This window comes from Pelophylax lessonae, assembly GCF_965119305.1.
Source record: "Pelophylax lessonae genome assembly, chromosome: 6".
Classification (NCBI taxonomy): Eukaryota; Metazoa; Chordata; class Amphibia; order Anura; family Ranidae; genus Pelophylax; species Pelophylax lessonae.
In genome coordinates this window covers 193,827,458-193,845,779 of record NC_138773.1, presented here as the reverse complement: position 1 = coordinate 193,845,779, position 18,322 = coordinate 193,827,458, and the positions used below count along the sequence as shown (strand labels likewise).

Genomic DNA, 18,322 nt, shown 5'->3' with positions numbered 1-18,322 from the left:
TGCCATATCCCCGGTATTTAACGTCAAAGTACCAACATAAATACACTGTGGGCCGTCAATACATAACCTAGTTTTTTGGTAAAATATAAAAAATGTTATGCTGAGTAAAGGGATACCGAACATGTCACGCTTTAATGTTGTGGACACCCATACAACGGGGACAAACCACGTAATTGTTACTATTCAGAGGAGACACTTTAAGAGCCTTTGCAGGTTACCTCTTTAGATTTACACAGGAGGTCTTGTGCTAGAATTACTGCCCATGATCTGACATTCGTGGTGATACCTCACATGTATGGGACAATCGCTGTTTGTGTGCGTGCAAACCGACATGTGCATTTACCAGGGAAATGGGGGCACTTAAAAAACAAAAAAAAAAATATATATATATATATATATATATAATTTATTTTTCCACTGTCCCTTTTTAAATTTTATTTTTTTTGTTTTACTGCTGTGTAAACACCCCTTTTTACAGAAATAGGCATGTGACAGGTACACTTTATGGAGAAATCAGGGGTCTGAAATACCCTAAATCCTTCCTCCTGCACTTAAAAGCATTTGTTCACACCAAGATCAGTGTGTTCAAATGCTTTTTATTTTTGCAAATGGAGCTGTTTAAAGTAATGTTAGGTCATCGCTTCCGGGTTACTATATCATAAAGCCAAACAAAGCTGATCCAGTCTTTGTTTGGCTCTGTGATCCGCTGGCAGAAGATCTGGCTGGTCGATCGGGACTTCTGGTGGGATGAGATATCCCGGTAAAGCTGCAGGGAGGGGAGCCGCTAGAATTGCTTTTTCAAGAGAGCCAACCATTGGCTCTCAAAAAAAAAAAAATCATCCCGTAAAACCACTAGAAGTCCAGCGATGTACGGGTATGTCGCTGGTTGGCAAGTGATTACTTTGGGTGGTTGCTTAGGCCTTTTTCATACTGACGAATCAATCGGGTCTGCCTGTCAGTTTTTCAGGTGGACACGATTGGGCCATCCATTGCTCTCTATAGAGCAGCGAATGTCAGCAGACATCTGTCTGTCTGCTGACATCCGATCCAATTCTGTCCACTAAAAACAGATAGCTGGAGTTTTCAACTCCATCTCCCATCATTGTAAAGTATTCATGCTGTATTTCAAAGAATGTTTTTTATGTGATTGAGAATGCGGTTTAGGAATCGTGACATTCTTTGTCCTATTTATAATAACCATAGTTGTGGGATACAACTGGAAATAAAGTGCAGGAATCTTGCCTCTAGATTGTCTAGGAAACATAACAAACCATTGGCTGATTCAACCTGTTGACATCCAACCAAAAGTAAATGAACACTTTTAGGTAGACTTGGCCTTTAATCTAATAAGATTATAAATAAGTGTTTCTGAGCAACGAAAACCTATTAAGTTGGCTTAAAACCAATCTTCCAGAATACTGGAAAGCAGAAAGGTCATTGAAAGTGTCTTTAGAAGGCAGTTGGCAGAAAAACATATGCAGGTGTTCACTGGTTAAAATAAAAGATCTGGACACCAGAAATCCAAGTGATAAAATTAAAGTACAGGGTCTATGCTACTCTGTTTTCAGAATGTCATACATTGGCAGAATTTACCAGGTTATGGCAGTCTTTTTAAACAGATGTTCTAAAAATGTTGGTCATATAAAATTGTCTTTATAAAAATACCCACTTGCTATTTATTGCACAGTTGGGTAAATTCTAAAAGATTGCACACCTGTTAGCATCTAAATTGTATATGTGCTCTATATAAAGTTAATTTGTAAACTTCTGAGTACTGTGAAGAGGGATGCATTAATCCAAAAAACCTTAACCACTTTACCACCGGAGGATTTTGCTGTCTTACGTCCAGGCCACGTTTTGCGTTTCGGCACTGTGCGACTTTGACTGACAATTGCGTGGTCGTGTGACGCCATACCCAAATGAAACTTACGTCCTTTTTTTCCCCACAAACAGAGCTTTCTTTTGGTGGTATTTGATCACCTGTGCACTTTTTACTTTTTGCGCTATAAACAAAAAGAGCGTACATTTTGAAAAAATAACAATATTTTTCACATTTTTTTTATATGTAATTCCCCCAAAGCAAAATGTAAAAATCTAAATTTTTTTTAAATTTTTGGCCAATTTGTTTTCTGCTACCTATGTTTGGTAAAAAAAAATCACAATAAGTGTATTTTGATTGGTTTGCGCAAAAGTTATTGCGTTTACTAACTAAGGGACAGATTTCTGTCATTTTTGGTGTTTTTTTTTTTTTAACGAGTAATGGCGGCGATCTGCGATTTTTTTTTTTTTTTTTCTGCGGGACTGCAACATTGCGGTGGACAGATCGGACCCTTGACTGACATTTTTGACGCTTTTGGGGGTACCAGTGACATTACTACAGTAATCAGTGCTATAAATATGCACTGTTACTGTAAAAATGACACTGGCAGGGAAGGGGTTAATTTTATTGGAGAGGGAGGGGTTAATGTATGCCTGGTGCTTACTAACGTGTGTGGGGGGAGGTGACTGAGTGATACAGGGACAGATCGCATGTTCAGCTATGCTGAACCCTGCAATCTGTCACTGTTTGTCACTTAGGAGATCTGCCCGCTTTGTTTACACAAGCGGGCGGATCTCCAGACTCGATTCCCCGGCGATCGGGGAAGAGCGGCGGTGATGACCGCCGCTCCTCCCCTGGCCCGACTCCCGCTGTGACTGAAAACAGCGGGAGCGAGTCTCCGGCGGCGCGCGAGCGCCGCCCACAAGGGGAGGAGTCCAGCGACTTAGGTCTACGTCGCTGGATGGGAATGAGCCACTTTGCCGCAGTACAGTCCCAGTGACTGGTCCGCAAGTGGTTAAACCACGGTCTTTATAAAAAATAAAAAAAATCTGCAACACAATGGCATAATGTGCTAGTAGTATGCATTTCATACTAGCACATTATACAATGCTTACCTTAGAATGAAGCCCTCCAGCGGCGCGCTGCAGCGATGACGACACTCCCGCTCATGCACACGGGAGTCACAGCTGCGATTCAGAGTTCTGAGGGACGGCACAGTGCAAGTTTAGAAGATATTCATTGTACCTACAGGTAAGCCTTATTATAAGTTTACCTGTAGGTACAAGTTCAAAAAAACACTTTGCAACCACTTTAATGGAAGCAGGTTGACTTTATAGCTAATGTGCGTGATCAGCAACTTAGCTCGGCCATACAAACTGGCCGAGATTCAAACCGTTTGAGTGCAACCAGCCTGCTGGATTCTCTTGTGTTTATTGCTAGTGGCTCCTATAGCCGCTAGCGATAATCACTGGCTTCCCCCGCTGGGGGCAGACATATGCTTGGCAGGAGGGATTCCCCTGTCAGCACTGTCTGTCTTGCTGGGGGAATCGTGCAAATTTTGGTGGCAGGACAGAAATTTGCACCGTGTATGGCCTGCCTTACTTAATCTTTCTCATAAACATAATTTCCCAGCTTTATATTTGAGTAAGTCCTTGACAGCTACACTTCAGGTATATGATCTCGCTTCTAAGCCCTACTTGACAATTCTGTGATTGTCACACCCTGGAAATGAATGATGTAAGGTGGAACTAAATTCTCCTTTTGCAGCCAAAAAAAGATTACCAACTTGGCCTTTTTTTAGATCTGAACTTGCCATAGTACTGTCCGTTCGATCAGCTATGACACCAGACATTTGAAGGCTTGGAAGTTTAGTTCAGAGAATATTGACAACTGTGATAGTTATCACCAGATCATGGTTTGAATAAAAGTGATTTAAGAACTGATTTAGGATTTCAAACTATTTAGAAACCGTAATTTTGAGTGGGAAATAACAAAATATTATGTCATGTCTCCCTGCCCCCATGCTGCTTGGCAAAAAGCTTTCCATTTGGAACTCCTGCTTATTAGCTGTTTTAACAGTGCTGTCAAACAGATCCAAGGCTACCATTTGCCAGAAAGCTGCACTGGTTGCCAGGTAAAGCAGTATGGCAGCATGAGCTACCATTTTCCATGCATACTGTTCTCTCCTTTAGCCTCAGCTATGTCACGTTCAGTTTAATGGACACTGCAATATCAGGACAGACAAGTTGACACCTGATACTTTTTCAACTACTTTTTCCATAACTCCTGAAACTTTTTAACTTTTTGAAAATTGAAACCCCAGTTGTGTTAAGATCTAATGGGCACCTTTTGGCTATAAGCCTGGGAGAGCAACCTGTCACTACCAGCATACAGTTAAGGCGAACTAGATGGGGTTTCAGGCACCAAGAGTGTCCAGAAAGTCAAGCCTGGTACACACAATAAGATTATTGGATGAATAATCGTCTGTTTTTTGTTTTATGCATCCATATCGAAAATGAAGAGGTTACTAAAGTTCGAAAATTCTTGTACAACAAAATAAAAATTTGGAAGTGATGTAATGTTTTGTATTGTATTCTCAGACAAAAACACTTTGTATGGCTAAATTCGCACCGCAGCCGCAGCAAACACGCACAGGGACCCTTTTTGGAAGCCGCATCAGGATCGGATCGCACAGCGGTTCACACTTGTGCGATCCGATCCTGTGCGAACTGCACGATCGCACTGCGATATGCGATCAAACTGGGGGTGTCGTTAAGATTACATTGACACCCCCAGCGTATCGCATATGGCAGTGTGAACTGCCGGGGGTGCGTGTGCGATGCGGGAACAGGCTGCGGATTCGCAGCCTTCCCGCATCGCATCAGTGTGAACCGGGGCTTAAATGTATACTGCTACATTTCTTTGTTGAAAAAACCCAAATCGGTGTATATACATTTAGCGCCGGTTTACATTTGTGCGATGCGGGAACGCTGTGAATATACAGCGTGTTCCCGCATCGCATCCGCACCCCTGGCAGTTCACACTGCCATATGCGATACGCTGGGGGTGTCAATTAAAAGTTAACGACACCCCCCAGATCAGATCGCATATCGCAGTGCGATCTGAAAGTTCGCACAGAATCGGATCGCACTAGTGTGAACCACCATGCAATCCGATTCTGCTGCGGACCAAAAAAAGGGTCCTGTGCGCGTTTTAGTGGGATTGCGGTGCGAATTCAGCTATACAAACTGTATGGCTGAATTTGCACTGCACAGAGATCGCATGTAATTTTAGGAGCTGTGATCGCACAAATGTGAACCGGCACGAAGTCTGTAGGAAAGTTAGTCTGCAAACAATGGTATTTAGATCTAAAAATTGATCAATGCTGATATACTGACATCCTATCTTATTGCTTGAGGTCTAAAAATGCCAGGACAGTAAAAATATCCCCCAAATTACTCCTTTTTGTAAAGTAGGACAGTCCAAGGTATTTAGCAAGAGGCATGGCTAGTTTTTTGAAGTTGTCATTTTTGTCGCAATTTTCTGTAAAATGAAGAAAACATTTTTTTTTTCACTATTTATTTTACATTTTTTACATACTGTCATTAGTGCAGTACAACATCATTGTATATCTGGTGTGGTGATGACTGACCGGTGATAGTATGTAAAAATAAATATTTTTTTTCCCATTTTTTTTTTTTCTTTTTCTTTTTTACCATTTTATTTTTACATATAGTGACCACAGCAATACAGTTTTACCATAGTAACACTGTACTACTCTAGGGAGGAAATCAGGATTTTTTTTTCTTTTTTTTTTTACACACACTGATAGCTTAGAACTTAATTTTACAGTTCTAAACAACCTTTTTTTTTTTTTTTTTAACCGGTTACAAGTACATATACTGCGGCGGTCAGCCCCAGCCAGGCAAAGTGACATACCGGTACGTCACTAGCCTTTTACTTGCTTGTGAGCCAATAGCGGGTGCCCGCCGAGGCGCACGCTCGCCCCGGCTCATTACCTGGGAAGTCCGTGCGTGTGACCGGCGGACCCGATGTCCGCCGGTCACTCGCGATCGTCCGCCGTGAAGGGAGAAAGGCAGGCGGCTGATGTAAACAAGCCGCCTGCCATTCTCCCCTGTGTAGGAATGGTGATCATACGGTTCTACTATGTAGGAGCGTTGATCTCTGTTCTTACACCAGTAGCCATGACCAATCACAGTAAGAAGCACACCCCTAGGGACACACTTAACCCCTCCTTCCCCAATAAAGTTAACCCCTTCCCTACCATTGTCATTTTGCAGTAACAGTGCATATGTATAGCACTGATTACTGCAGTAATGTCACTAGTAACCCCAAAAGTGTCAAAAATGTCAGTCAAGGGTCCGATCTGTCCGCCGCAATGTCGCAGTACCGCAAAAAAAAATCGCAGATCGCCGCCATTACGCGTTAAAAAAGAAAACACCAAAAATTACAGAAATCTTTCCCTTAGTTAGTAAACGCAATAACTTTTGCGCAAACCAATCAAAATACGCTTTTTGCGTTTTTTTTTTTTTAACCAAACATATGTAGCAGAAAACAAATTGGCCAAAAATGTTAAATGATTTTTACATTTTTTTGGGGAATTTCATATAAAAAAAATGTGAAAAATATTGTTATTTTTGCAAAATTGACGCTCTTTTTTGTTTATAGCTCAAAAAGTAAAAATCGCACAGGTGATCGAATACCACCAAAAGAAAGCTGTTTGTGGGGAAAAAAAGGACGTCAAATTCGTTTAGGTACAGCGTCGCACGACCGCGCAATTGTCCGTTAAAGTCACGCAGTGCCGAATCGCAAAAAAGGCCCTGGTCAGGAAGGGGGTAAAATATTCCGGGGCTTAAGTGGTTAAATGAAAACTAGTCATTCAGTGCTTACTATTTTGATTAGCTGTGATTGGACTTATTAGTCCATTACAAAAGCTGGCAGTAGAGGTCCCTGTGTGGAGTGGATGGTTTGCATCTTTATTGTATATAAAAGTGAACTGTGATAATAGGAAATTATCCAAATTCGGTGGTTTTGAATGAAACCTACATTTTGAAGATATGGTGTCTGAGTAGTAGTAAAAATTAGCCTGGCCATAGGTCAATGTTTTACCATCTTTCTTGCATCACCATACTGCATGCATAGGTCAGTCTTGATAACGCTACCACAACTGACATGTGGATGGAGAGCATGCAAAGTCCAAAGTTCTTTTAATATTTTGTGTAGTAAAAGGAATGCTCATGGACCGCTTGCACGTTTTCTGATTTGGTGGAAAAATCTCTGTATATGATAATTAGTGCTTCTGACACTCAGAAGTGTTCATAATTACTAACTTGTTAACCCCTGCCTGCCCTGTCTTCACCCAGTAGTTATAAGTGATGCTTGAATTTGTTGCATAGCTTGCAATTATTCGGCTGTGCTTAGCCACACTTGCTGTTAGCAGTAGTAATTATTTCATCAAAACATTTTTGGAAGAAATCACACTGTGGTTAATGTCTGGATAAGATTTCTTTCCTAAAGGATTTTTCCTTTATGCAGGCATTTTATTTGTCGTCATCTGTAAACAAAGTATATATTATTATTTTGGGTACTAAAATGTTATTTGTTTTATTACCTTTTAGGAATCAATTGCCAAAGAATCAAAAAAAGAGGTACACGGTTTCTTTCTCCATGAGAGGACAGCTACAGGCTTGAAGTCAATATTACACAAAGGTAATCTTTGCATTTAGACCTCAAAACCTAATCACGTTTAACCATGTGACTTCAGGAATTTAGTGGGTACAGTCTGGAGGAAAGAAGGGAAAGGGGAGACATAATTGAAACCTTTAAATACATAGAGGGGATGAAAAAGGTTCAGGAGGGCAGTTTATTTAACATGAAACCAAAATCAGGAACACGGGGACAAGACCTCAAACTCACTGGAGGAAAGTTCAAAACTAATCTTACAAAGTATTATTTTACTGAAAGGGTAGTTGATGCTTGGAATAAACTACCAGCAGAGGTAGTGAGACCATGTCAACGGTAAATGGCTTCAAACATGCTTGCCACAAACCTAGATCTGTACTCGGACAATAACGTTAATGAAGAAAAAAAAAAAAAAACATGGACTACTCTGTCTTATTCTGCTGTCCATTTTCTATGTTTACTTTCACATTAAATAATTTGTTTGCGCCAAGGTGGCCCAAAAAAACTATTCCTGTTTCTAAGGCCCCATTCACACTAGTGCGACTTGTCCCGCGATTTTGGACCGCAAAATCACATGACAAGTCGTTTTCCATTATTTTCAATGAGCCCCATTCATATCAGGGCGTTTTGAAGTCGCACCGACTTCAAAGTAGTTCCTGCACTACTTTGCCACGATTTTAATGCGTTTTGAGGCATATAGCCTTGCCATTGCTTTCAAAATCGCGCCAAAATCGCGTTGCATTAGTGTGAAAGGGGCCTAATAGATGCTTCAGCTGGCAGCGTTGTATAAACTGTATGCAGCATCAGCTAAATATTGTATACAACACTGTGTTCCATCAGTGGTATGGGGACTTCCCATCTGCTGCTGGAACAAAATTAAGTCAGGCTGAGCGCTGCTCATCCCTTCACAAGAGGCCTTGTGTTTATCAATGAATACAAAGCTTCCTCTGATTGTCTGTCTAAGGTGGAGACGCATGTGGGTGCCATCATGATCTATACCTCAGCCAATCAGAGGAAGCCTTGTTTTCATTGATAAAGCACAAAGCTTCCTGTAAATGGCTGAGCAGTGCCACTTTGGTCCAAACAAGCTATTTAAAGTAAAAGGAAATGTGGAGTTATACTTTTGGTTCTGAAACTGAAACTCGTTTGACTATGCATCAAGGTTAGAAATATTTTTAGAATTCCTCACTATCGACTTTTGTAGGAGCAATGCACACCGTTGTCTATCAGTTGATTTGCAGAAAGAAAGTAGGGGAAAATCAGTATTTCTAAAAAAAAAAAAAAAGTTTATCTCCAAAATGATCCTCCAGGACAGTTACTTGAGATGATTGGCTCTGCATTGATTTCCAACAGGAAACACAAACCAAAAATTTATAAAAATGCCACTCCCTCCTCCTCATCCTCAGTCATATTGTGTTTCCAACTATCCAGGAGTGCACTTCATCTTGTCTGTTTTGTTTTCCCTGGCTCTGATCATTGAGATTGTCAGTGGACTCCTTCAGGTGACTAGGTCCTGGTTTGCCAGTGTTCCTGGTCAGGTTGCTTACCTGAGGGTTTTTTCCCTGAAGACATGTGCTTGACCTTGCTGTTTGACTGATTCAGGCAACAGCCTGTTACTTTTTTGTTCTGATCTTTGGATGCCGCAGTGGCACTGGTGGTTATGGGTCCCTCTGGGGGGTTTCTTACACATTTTTCCAGCAGTATAGAACCTCTGAGCAGGTCTCCTGTATGGTAGGCTGAGGACGAAAAAGATGGCGCTGGCTCCATTTCAGCACTAGATGATGACACACTTCCCTGTGTGTGGGATGTGCACGTCCACCATGGTCAATATACATCTTTGACAGGTGAAAGCCAGGTAGGTAGATTTATAAACCCTTAAACGAGGGGGGGCTTCATGTTGGGGTATGCTTTCTCCCAAAATCTTTACTATCCCTAGTGATCAGGAAGGCCATCCATGACCAAGTATAAGTAATTTTGTTTGTCCCATGGATCCATAAAGGAGCTGAGTCTCAGCCCTGAAGTCTCTGGCAGGCGGTTCTACCTGGATTCTACAGAATTGTCTGAATTTATTATCGCAGGGACCTGTGTTCCATCTGAATTCTTTGCAATTCTGCCTGTTGGGCTGAAGGATGAGAGGAGGATTCCCTAGATAAGAGGATGTTGAGGAGGATTACCACCCTTCACCTTAGCCAAAAAGGTGAATAGTCATATAGTGAAACTATACAAAAAAGTTTGATAGTGTTTTTATTCCTGGCAAAAAATAATTGGCATACATTTATATTCAATTCCCACAGTTCTGGATTCAATCCAGGAAGGAGATAAAAACCGTTTGTTGCCCAGTACCTTTAAGGTGGTTGACCATTTGTGTTTTCTGGAAATTAGATTGACAAAGATCTGTTCAACTTCTAGTCTTATACTGTGCTCTCATCTAGAGCTCAGTGGCTCCTAGAGTACCATGGCCTGCTGGATTCAAAGTATTCATTAGTTCTGGTCAGTTAATACTTGCTAAAATTACAGCTTACTCAAGGTCGATGGGCACATCAGTAGTAAGGAAGGCAGGTGCTTTGTGGGAAGAAATCTCTAAGACTGCGGTAGGGTTGTGAAGCCATGTTTTCGGGAAGAGCTTCTGTTTGTAAATGTTGTCCAGCCAGGACTTGTCCTTCGGAAGGAAGGTGTTGCAGGCAGTAGTCCCCCCCCCCCCCCCCCCCCAAGTATGTTTAATTTTTTATCCTCTCAATTAGCTGTCCTTGATTTAGGAAAACTATGGTTACCCTTACTGGTAATGGTATTTCCGAGAATCTTCCAGGGCAGCATCCATATTCCTACCCGGTTGTTTTTGGTTTAAAGTGATGGTGTTTGCAATTGTTACATTTTTATCTAAAAAAAAAAAAAAAAAAAATACTCTTGTGTACTTCGGTGGAGGTTCTTTCCTTATGGCTAGGTTCACACTGAGGCCGTTTTAAAATCGTGCGAGCTCAGTAGAACTGTGCGAGTTCCTGCACAGATGGCTATTGAAATCGCCCCCCAAAGTCGCCAAAAGTAGTACAGAAACTATTTTTGGGAATCTGCGTCGCACGGATTCGGACAGTGCAATTGCTGGCAATTGGCTCTGATTTGACATGCGATTTGACATGTCAAATCTCATGTCAAATCAGACCAATGTGAACACAACTAAGGATATGAAGGAGGGAGGGGCATTTTAAACGTTCTTGTTTGAGTCGGACTCAATCCTCTTGTATGGAAGTAGCTGTCCATACAAGTAAAGGTTTTTGCCTTTTTTTTTTTTTTTTTAATTTTAAGACTTTTCAGTTGTGATTAAAATGCCACCAAAAGAAAGCTCTATCTGTCTCAAAAAAATGATAAAAATTTCTCATGGGTACAGTGTTGCATGACCACGCAATTGTCATTCAAAGTGGGACAGCGCTGAAAAATTGGCCTGGTCAGGAAGGTGCCCAAGTAGGCAAGTGATTAAGAACAAGTTGTATTTAATGTTATTTTTCTAAATTGAATTAGATAGAAAATCTAAAAGTTGAAGAGCTAAGAATAATATGAGCTTGTAATAACAGTTTGGGAGTAGATCCCTTTATGAAGCTCTAAAGCTCCTCCCCAGTTGACTAGTATGCATGTTTTAAAGCATTCGTGTACATTGAATAGATTAGTACTAAATTGTTACACTTGGGATTATCTGGGAAAAGTCTGATTATTTTAAACACCCTGTGTATATTATGGTATTTTCCATTCTTGCACTGAAACCACAGATGGATTATAATTGCAACCAGAAATTACACAATATGCCACAGAAGCCAGAGAGAAGTGCTATTAATATCCAGAGATAAACATTACTCTTGGCACAGTGCTGGTTAGGGACGTGGGTGGAATAGTTATAATATTAATAATCTGAGGTGCAAGTGAAAAGTTCTATTCAAAGTGCATACCACTAACTTCTTTGCTGGCTTTAAGTGACCGAATAAGCTATGACCAATTGATCAAACATTGTCTGTGCGTATTTCCATTAATTTTTTTTTCCTATGGAATAAAATGACTCAATGTGGAACTTGTAAATCCTCAAAGCTGTTTTTTTTCCAAACCTGTGTTTTTTTTTTTTTTTTTTTTGTTTTTTTGCACAGAGCGACTCTGTAATGTAATAAACACAAACACTTGCTGTTGTGCTGACCCTCAATGGTTAACGTAGGCTGTACCCAATGTTTTACTAATATGTCAGTGAGTAAGATCTTTTTAGTTTTGGGTAGCAGTGGCGTCTTTTGAAAGGAATGTTTCCCCATCTCCTGAAATGTGTGCAATATCTAGGCTTATACCTGCCTACATATTTCTTGTAAGACTGTAGTCATCTAAAGTACTTTTTTGTCTTTTCTGGCTACGGCAAAAAAATCCATCTTAAAGAAAGCCTGCTTTTTTACTTTTAGTATTTGATCCAGTTCTTTCTTTTGTTCCCCTATGCAGCAAGAAGGGATTGGAGGACCAGATGCTATAAACAAGACGAGTTCTCCTTTAGACTCTCTGACCTATAAATTCTACTAAAGGTCCTTATTTATCCCAATAGGTGCAGTACCATATGATATAGTATAGAAGAGTAGTAGTCCCTGTATTACAAAAGTTTTCATTTCATTCCAATTTCATTGGAAGCCTTTCCACATGTGTAGGAAATTTAAAATTTGCGCTTTTAGGTAATATGTTTGTCCCAAAGCAGACAAGTACAGCAAACTGCAATGACTAGCCAGTGGATTGAAGACTGTTTATAGACTTTAGAGCCCTGGTGCCCATCCTATGGCTCTTTAGTATCTGTATCTGATCGGCGATCCTCGGACCTCAGCAGTCTGTTAAGGGTAAAACCATTGATTCCTTATCGCCTCATATAATATGTTCTCAGTTTCATATTGTCCTCTGTAGCCATCCCCAGCCAAAAAGTAGCATGTCCACACTCTCTGACCCTCATTTCCTCTATAAGGGTCTCCAGTTTTTGACAATCTTTTCATGCATTGCATATACTGAACTTTGTGTGGCCCTTAAGTGATGTCGGGGGCCACATTTGAGGACCCTTTTTTAGCGCATAGGTTGACAACGACTGCACAAGAAGATTGTAGGGAAGTGTGTACACACACACACACACACACACACACACACACACACACACACATTTGCCAAATAAGGCTTATTTGAGACAAGAAAAGTCAGTCTGCTTCAGAAAAAAATAGATTGGTCTACTTCTTTTTAGCTCAAACGCTCACAATTTTCGTGCAACATACAGTGCCTTAAAGTATTCATACCCCTTGACATTTTCCACATGTTGTCATGTTACAAACAAAAACAATTGCCTTCAGAAGTCACCTAAATAGTAGATAGAGTCCATTTATGTGTAATTTAATCTCAGTATAAATACAGCTGTACTTTGAAGCCCTTAGAGGTTTGTTAGAGAACCCTATTGAACAAACGGCATCATGAAGGCCAAGGAACCCACCAGACAGGTCAGGGATAAAGTTGTGGAGCAGTTTAAAGCAGGATTAGGTTTTAAAAAAATATCCCAAGCTTTGAACATCTACAGAGTACTGTTAAATCCATCATTCGAAAGTGGGAAGCGTATGCCACAACCCTACCAAGACATGGCCGTCCACCTAAACTGACAGGCTGGGCAAGGACACTGTTGCCTTCCCTGTGCCCCAGGCCAAAACATCCAAAGGAAATTGCGGTGCATGCCCTGGATGTGTGGTTGGGGGCAATTCGGGTGTACCTGGCAGCTACGGAGTCTTTTCGGAAGTCAGACTCACTATTTGTGCTCACGGATTGGCCTCAAAGGACTCTCCGCTTCTTTTGCGACCATTTCAAAATGGATCAGACAGACCGTGACTCGGGCCTATTTGATCAAGGGTCAGGTTACTCCTTTCCCTATAAAGGTGCACTCTATGGGCCTTCTGTCATCGGGTGTCAGTGACGCAGGTTTGCAAGGCAGGAACGTGGTCGTCGATGCACACTTTCACAAAATTCTATAAAGTGGATGTGTTGGCATCTGCGGATGCTTCTTTCTGCTGCAAGGTTTTGCAGGCTGCTGTTTAGAGGGTCTGTTTCCCTCTTTGGGTGAGTAATGTTTCAGTTGGGCTCCAGTTGTTGTTTTTTGTTGAGCTCCTGTTACCTGGTTTGCTACAGTTTAGCCTTGGGAATTTTTTTGCTGTTCCCACCCCTCGTGTTTGCTTTGGGACGTCCCACTGGTCTAGAATCTAAGGAGCTGTGTCCGTCAATGAACGAAAGAGAAAATGGGATTTTTGACTTATCGTAAAATCCATTTCATTGATGTCCATTGACGGACACAGCACCTGCCCCTGGAGTTGTAATACTTCTGACACTGCTTGTAACAAAACTGAGTACCTATGGCAGAGAGGGGGGGAGTATACCTCCTGGGACTGCCCATAGGTGTTGTTGAGTTTTTTTTCTTTTTCTGCCCAGTGTTCTACTCCTGTAGGGGACAGTATGACCTACTGTTCAAAAATCTAAGGAGCTGTGTCCGTCAATGAACATCAGAGGAATGGATTTTACGGTAAGTCAAGTCCGTCGGTGTAAAAAAATCCCATCTTTCCTGCAGCTGCAGTCAGGATAGGCTAGTGTACATGTAGTTTAACATTTATTTTGTTACCTCCTGCCCTGTCAGCCCCATACTCATGTGTCCCTGATTCGGAGAGGCTATGGCTATGTAGCTTCCTCTGTACTACAAGTGTGCCGGATGTCATCATAATATTCACGCTGCGCCTGCACATTCGCTGTGCAATCTCTATTCAGTCCTAAAGAGGGAGCCTGTATCTTCTCAAATTGTCTCCTTTGCGCTCAGGCCGATTGACCAATCTCATATCTTGGATACAAAGATACGCCTGCCAGATAACCTCTCTGGGAGTGTGGAATGGAGCAATGACCAAATTGCGATAGTTTAGTTTAAAAATGTTGCTTTTTGCGTTTTTTTTTTTTTGTTCCTTCTAGAGAAGTGGAAAGGGTCATTTGTGATGGCATTATTTGGGGCGCAAACTAAATATTTTCTTGGCATAATGGATAATTAAAAATTCAGTCACGATGGAACAGTCAGTTTGTAGCAGCAGCTTAGCTGTGTGCACGAAGAACATGTAAGGACAGGTAGAGAATGCGGCTCTCCCAGTATAGCTGCTATCTCTCATTCACGGTGCCCTAGGGCTGTGTAATTTTGTGTTTTAGATTATCATTGCCTTTGGCTGTATTTCACTTGTGCTCGCATTGCTGTAAGACTCTTCAGTTAACAGTTTTACTGCTGACAGACACCCAGAACAAATAAGGTAGCACCTTTTCATTTTCTTCATTGTTCCAGTTTTATGTTTTTATTTACCTATTTTTGATCATGTATTGCTAAATTACTTTTTTTTTTTAATAAGGAAGTTTTGAAATCACGAACTAAAGCCAAATACTGATTTTACTCCTATTCCCAACCAATTGAAGGGCAGTAGCTGATACACTATTTTTTTCTCTGATGTCATAAAAATATTGCCACTGCTTGTTCTCTGGCTATGCAATGATATTTTAAAATGCACCTGTGGCTCAGAGATGAGGGCAGAGTTTGGCCTACAATATACACTGGCTTTTGAGTCCTTAGGCTCCTTTTCAGGGCTACTCAGATAATGAAGGTAAAAGCAACTTTAGTAAGAAGGCAGCTAGATACAAAATTGATTACTGCAATCAAAAAAGTAAACTATAATACAGGTAAATTCTGTCTTTTTGTAAAGGCAAAATAATCAAATTAAACTGGGTTGTATCTGAATCATTTGTAGAATTATATGCTTTGTAGTAAAAAGGACACAGGAAGGCCTTTTGCTATACCAGCACATCTGGGGTTAATTCCAGTGTTTCCCTGCTTCTCAATTTGTGCCCTGTAGCCCCTGTCCACTTTATAATGTGTAATCTTGTCTGAACATCTCTGTTACCAAGTCAAACACTCCAGCCTAGCTTTGTTCTTTTGTGTTTTCAAGTCACTGTCTGCTCATACATTGCTTTAGGTCAGTCATTTCTTTGTGTTTTATTGACTGATCTTGATGACAGTCAAATAGCTTTCTGGAGGGTTTAGAAAATGGACAGATTTATGTTGCTTAACACCGTAATATCTACCCAAATCATTTTATCTTAATGCTGCTAGTATTCTTGTAAGTTTTGTAATGTAACAAGGGTCCTGTGTAACTCGCACTCCATGTCAGCAAGGTCTTCAGTAGATTCTGTCTACCCCTCACCCCCACTTACTGAGATTGCTTTGGGATGAAGTATATGTATACAGTGACTAGTTAAGAATTACTGGACACATTGTTTATATAGCTCTGTACTTATGAATGTGCTGCACAACATTACACAACCCTATAAGGAGTGGCACAGTAGATTCAACAAAGAATTTGATATATAGGTACGTCCATGATACCTTCTTCCAGTCCTGTGTTTATTGCTCTGCTTTTTTTTTTTTTTTTTTTTGTTAATCATTTTCCTAGAACAGTGTGGTTTTAGGTGTGACAACATAACTGAGCAAAGTTTAATGGTTTATGTCCAGTCTGAGCTGAGCAAAAATGTGCAATTTAAATGGCCACCTACATTTCAGAAACAACTTATTTCATGGTAAACAAAATGCTTACTGTTCATTGGTTTCCCATCTAACAGGAATATAGGAAAAAAAATAAAGAGCTGTGTAAGGCCACTCCTTTTCAGGACATCACGTCTGAGCGACATGCCTCATGCCTGGTTTGTAACCAGCAGTTTTCTTTCTGTACATAATTTTTTAGTCATAATGATATGCCAATGAGAGGCATGAACATATTACAGCCCTCATTTAGCGATGATGATGTTAAATGCAACCAGTGCCCAGACTATGCACAAACATATCTACTTTTTCCGAGCAAGCTGTAAGAACACATTAAGGCCTGGTTCACACCTATGCAGGCTGCATTTTGTGTTTTTTCACACGTGGTATTGATGCATTTTTAATGCGTTTTGTCTTTTTGGAAGGTGCCTGTTGTCTTGCTGGAGAAACCAGCAAAAGTGCAACAGGAACCCATCAAAAACAAAAGGACTGCGTTTTTGTGTGTTTCCGCTGTGTTTCTATTAAAGTCTATGGAATTAAAAAGGCAACCTGCCGCAGGAAAATAAAATTCCCTGACTTTCCAAAAAACGCACCAGTGGAAAACTCACACATGTTAACGGGACCCTTGGGAAATCACGTTAAATGGACGATTTTCTGAAAAACAGAGGTGGGAGCCAAGCCTAAAAAAGCCCATATTTGCCTCTGTGTAGATATTAGCATTGTGGAAAAATTGGACTTTAAATTTCACAATGGCACTGAAATCCTAGCTGTTTTTCTGTGAGAGCAGCTATTGTCAGCCTGCCAGACCTCTAATGTAAGCAACAAACCGGTGTTTTTAAAGACAGCTGCAAACCAACTGTAGAGTCTTTCTTGTGTCCTTTCAGAATTGAGAGTTTATCATGAACATATTGCTGTAAAGTTCTAGTGCACCACATTTTCTTGTGTGCAGAAAGCTAGATGCATAAAGGCCCGTACACACTTGACGGAAATTGCACGAATTATCCTCCGATTTTTCTCTCTCTTGCTTTAGCGTTCATAACCGTTTTTAGTTGACAGTGCATAAATGTTCACGAAATTTCTCGTCCGATTTTTTTTTTTTTGGGAACATTTGTTCCTAGACTTCCGGGTTGTCAGCAACTTCAGATCATGCGCGGTCTTTCATATCCGATTTTTTTATGGACATACTGCATACACATTAAACGAAAATTGGTCGTCTGGGGACGGACGATAAAAATTTTGGTGTTTGTCCCTCCGTTTTTTTTCGTTGAAAATGCCGGCATCGGCTGCTGAAAGTTGTGTACACACTAGCTGAAAATCGTACGATTTTACCTCGGACGGGAATTTTCGGCAGATTTTCTACTAGTGTGTACCCCACTTTAGTGTCCGTGATTAGCTGCATCAGCACAGTCACTTTTACAGCTGCCAAACGTTTGTATTTGATTGGTGATGCGTGGAGCGTGAAGTAGGATGCAGTAGGAGGGCCTGCCTGGTTGCATACAAATTTAAAGTGTTTAGGTTTAAACTCCTATTATATGGTTTTGGTAAATCTACAAGACATATGTATAATGTATGGTCAGTCTTGCACAGAATCGACTCAGGAAGCAGGCTTACCCCACATATGGAGTCTGAACTAGAAATTAGTGGACTTTCTGCTTAAATAACACTGCAACATTTTCTACAGAGACCCGAAGTTACATCAGTGAGGAGAGCTCTGAAAGCTGATTGGAGGAAAGTGTCTTATAGCAGAGGAACGAGACTGCAGACAGAAATGACACTTAGCCCCGGTTCACATTTGTGCGATCGCGGAGATTGCATGTAATTCGGAGCGCACTGCTCCTAAATTACATGCGATCTCATGTGCGGTGCAAATTTCAGCCATACACTTTTTGTATGGCTGAATTTGCACCACATCCGCACTAAACTCGCACATGAGGCTTTTTTTATCCGCAGCAGAATCGGATCGCATAGTGGTTCACACTAGTGCGATCCAATTCTGTGCGAACTTGCAGATCGCACTGCGATATTCGATCGCAACTGGGGGTGTCGTTAACTTTTAATTGACACCCCCTGCGTATTGCATATGGCAGCATCGCACAAATGTGAACCGGCACTTAGTGCTCTGGATGGAGACACACACTAAAGGGGGATATGCTTTGTTTATATTTTATACCTGTAGTTTACAACCACTTTAAGGCTCCATTCACACCTGAGTGTAT

General features: G+C 40.9%; 1 protein-coding gene across 4 annotated transcripts in view; it reads left to right on the top strand.

Annotated features, from left to right (window-relative positions):
• The window catches only part of RAPH1 (Ras association (RalGDS/AF-6) and pleckstrin homology domains 1), a 330,513-nt gene that overhangs the window by 74,976 nt on the left and 237,215 nt on the right, over nt 1–18,322 (top strand). For all 4 annotated transcript variants that reach the window (XM_082260726.1, XM_082260725.1, XM_082260727.1 and 1 more), the window contains exon 2: nt 7,459–7,549. The gene's annotated coding sequence lies outside the window, so the exon portion shown is untranslated. The remainder of the gene's footprint in view (nt 1–7,458; nt 7,550–18,322) is intronic.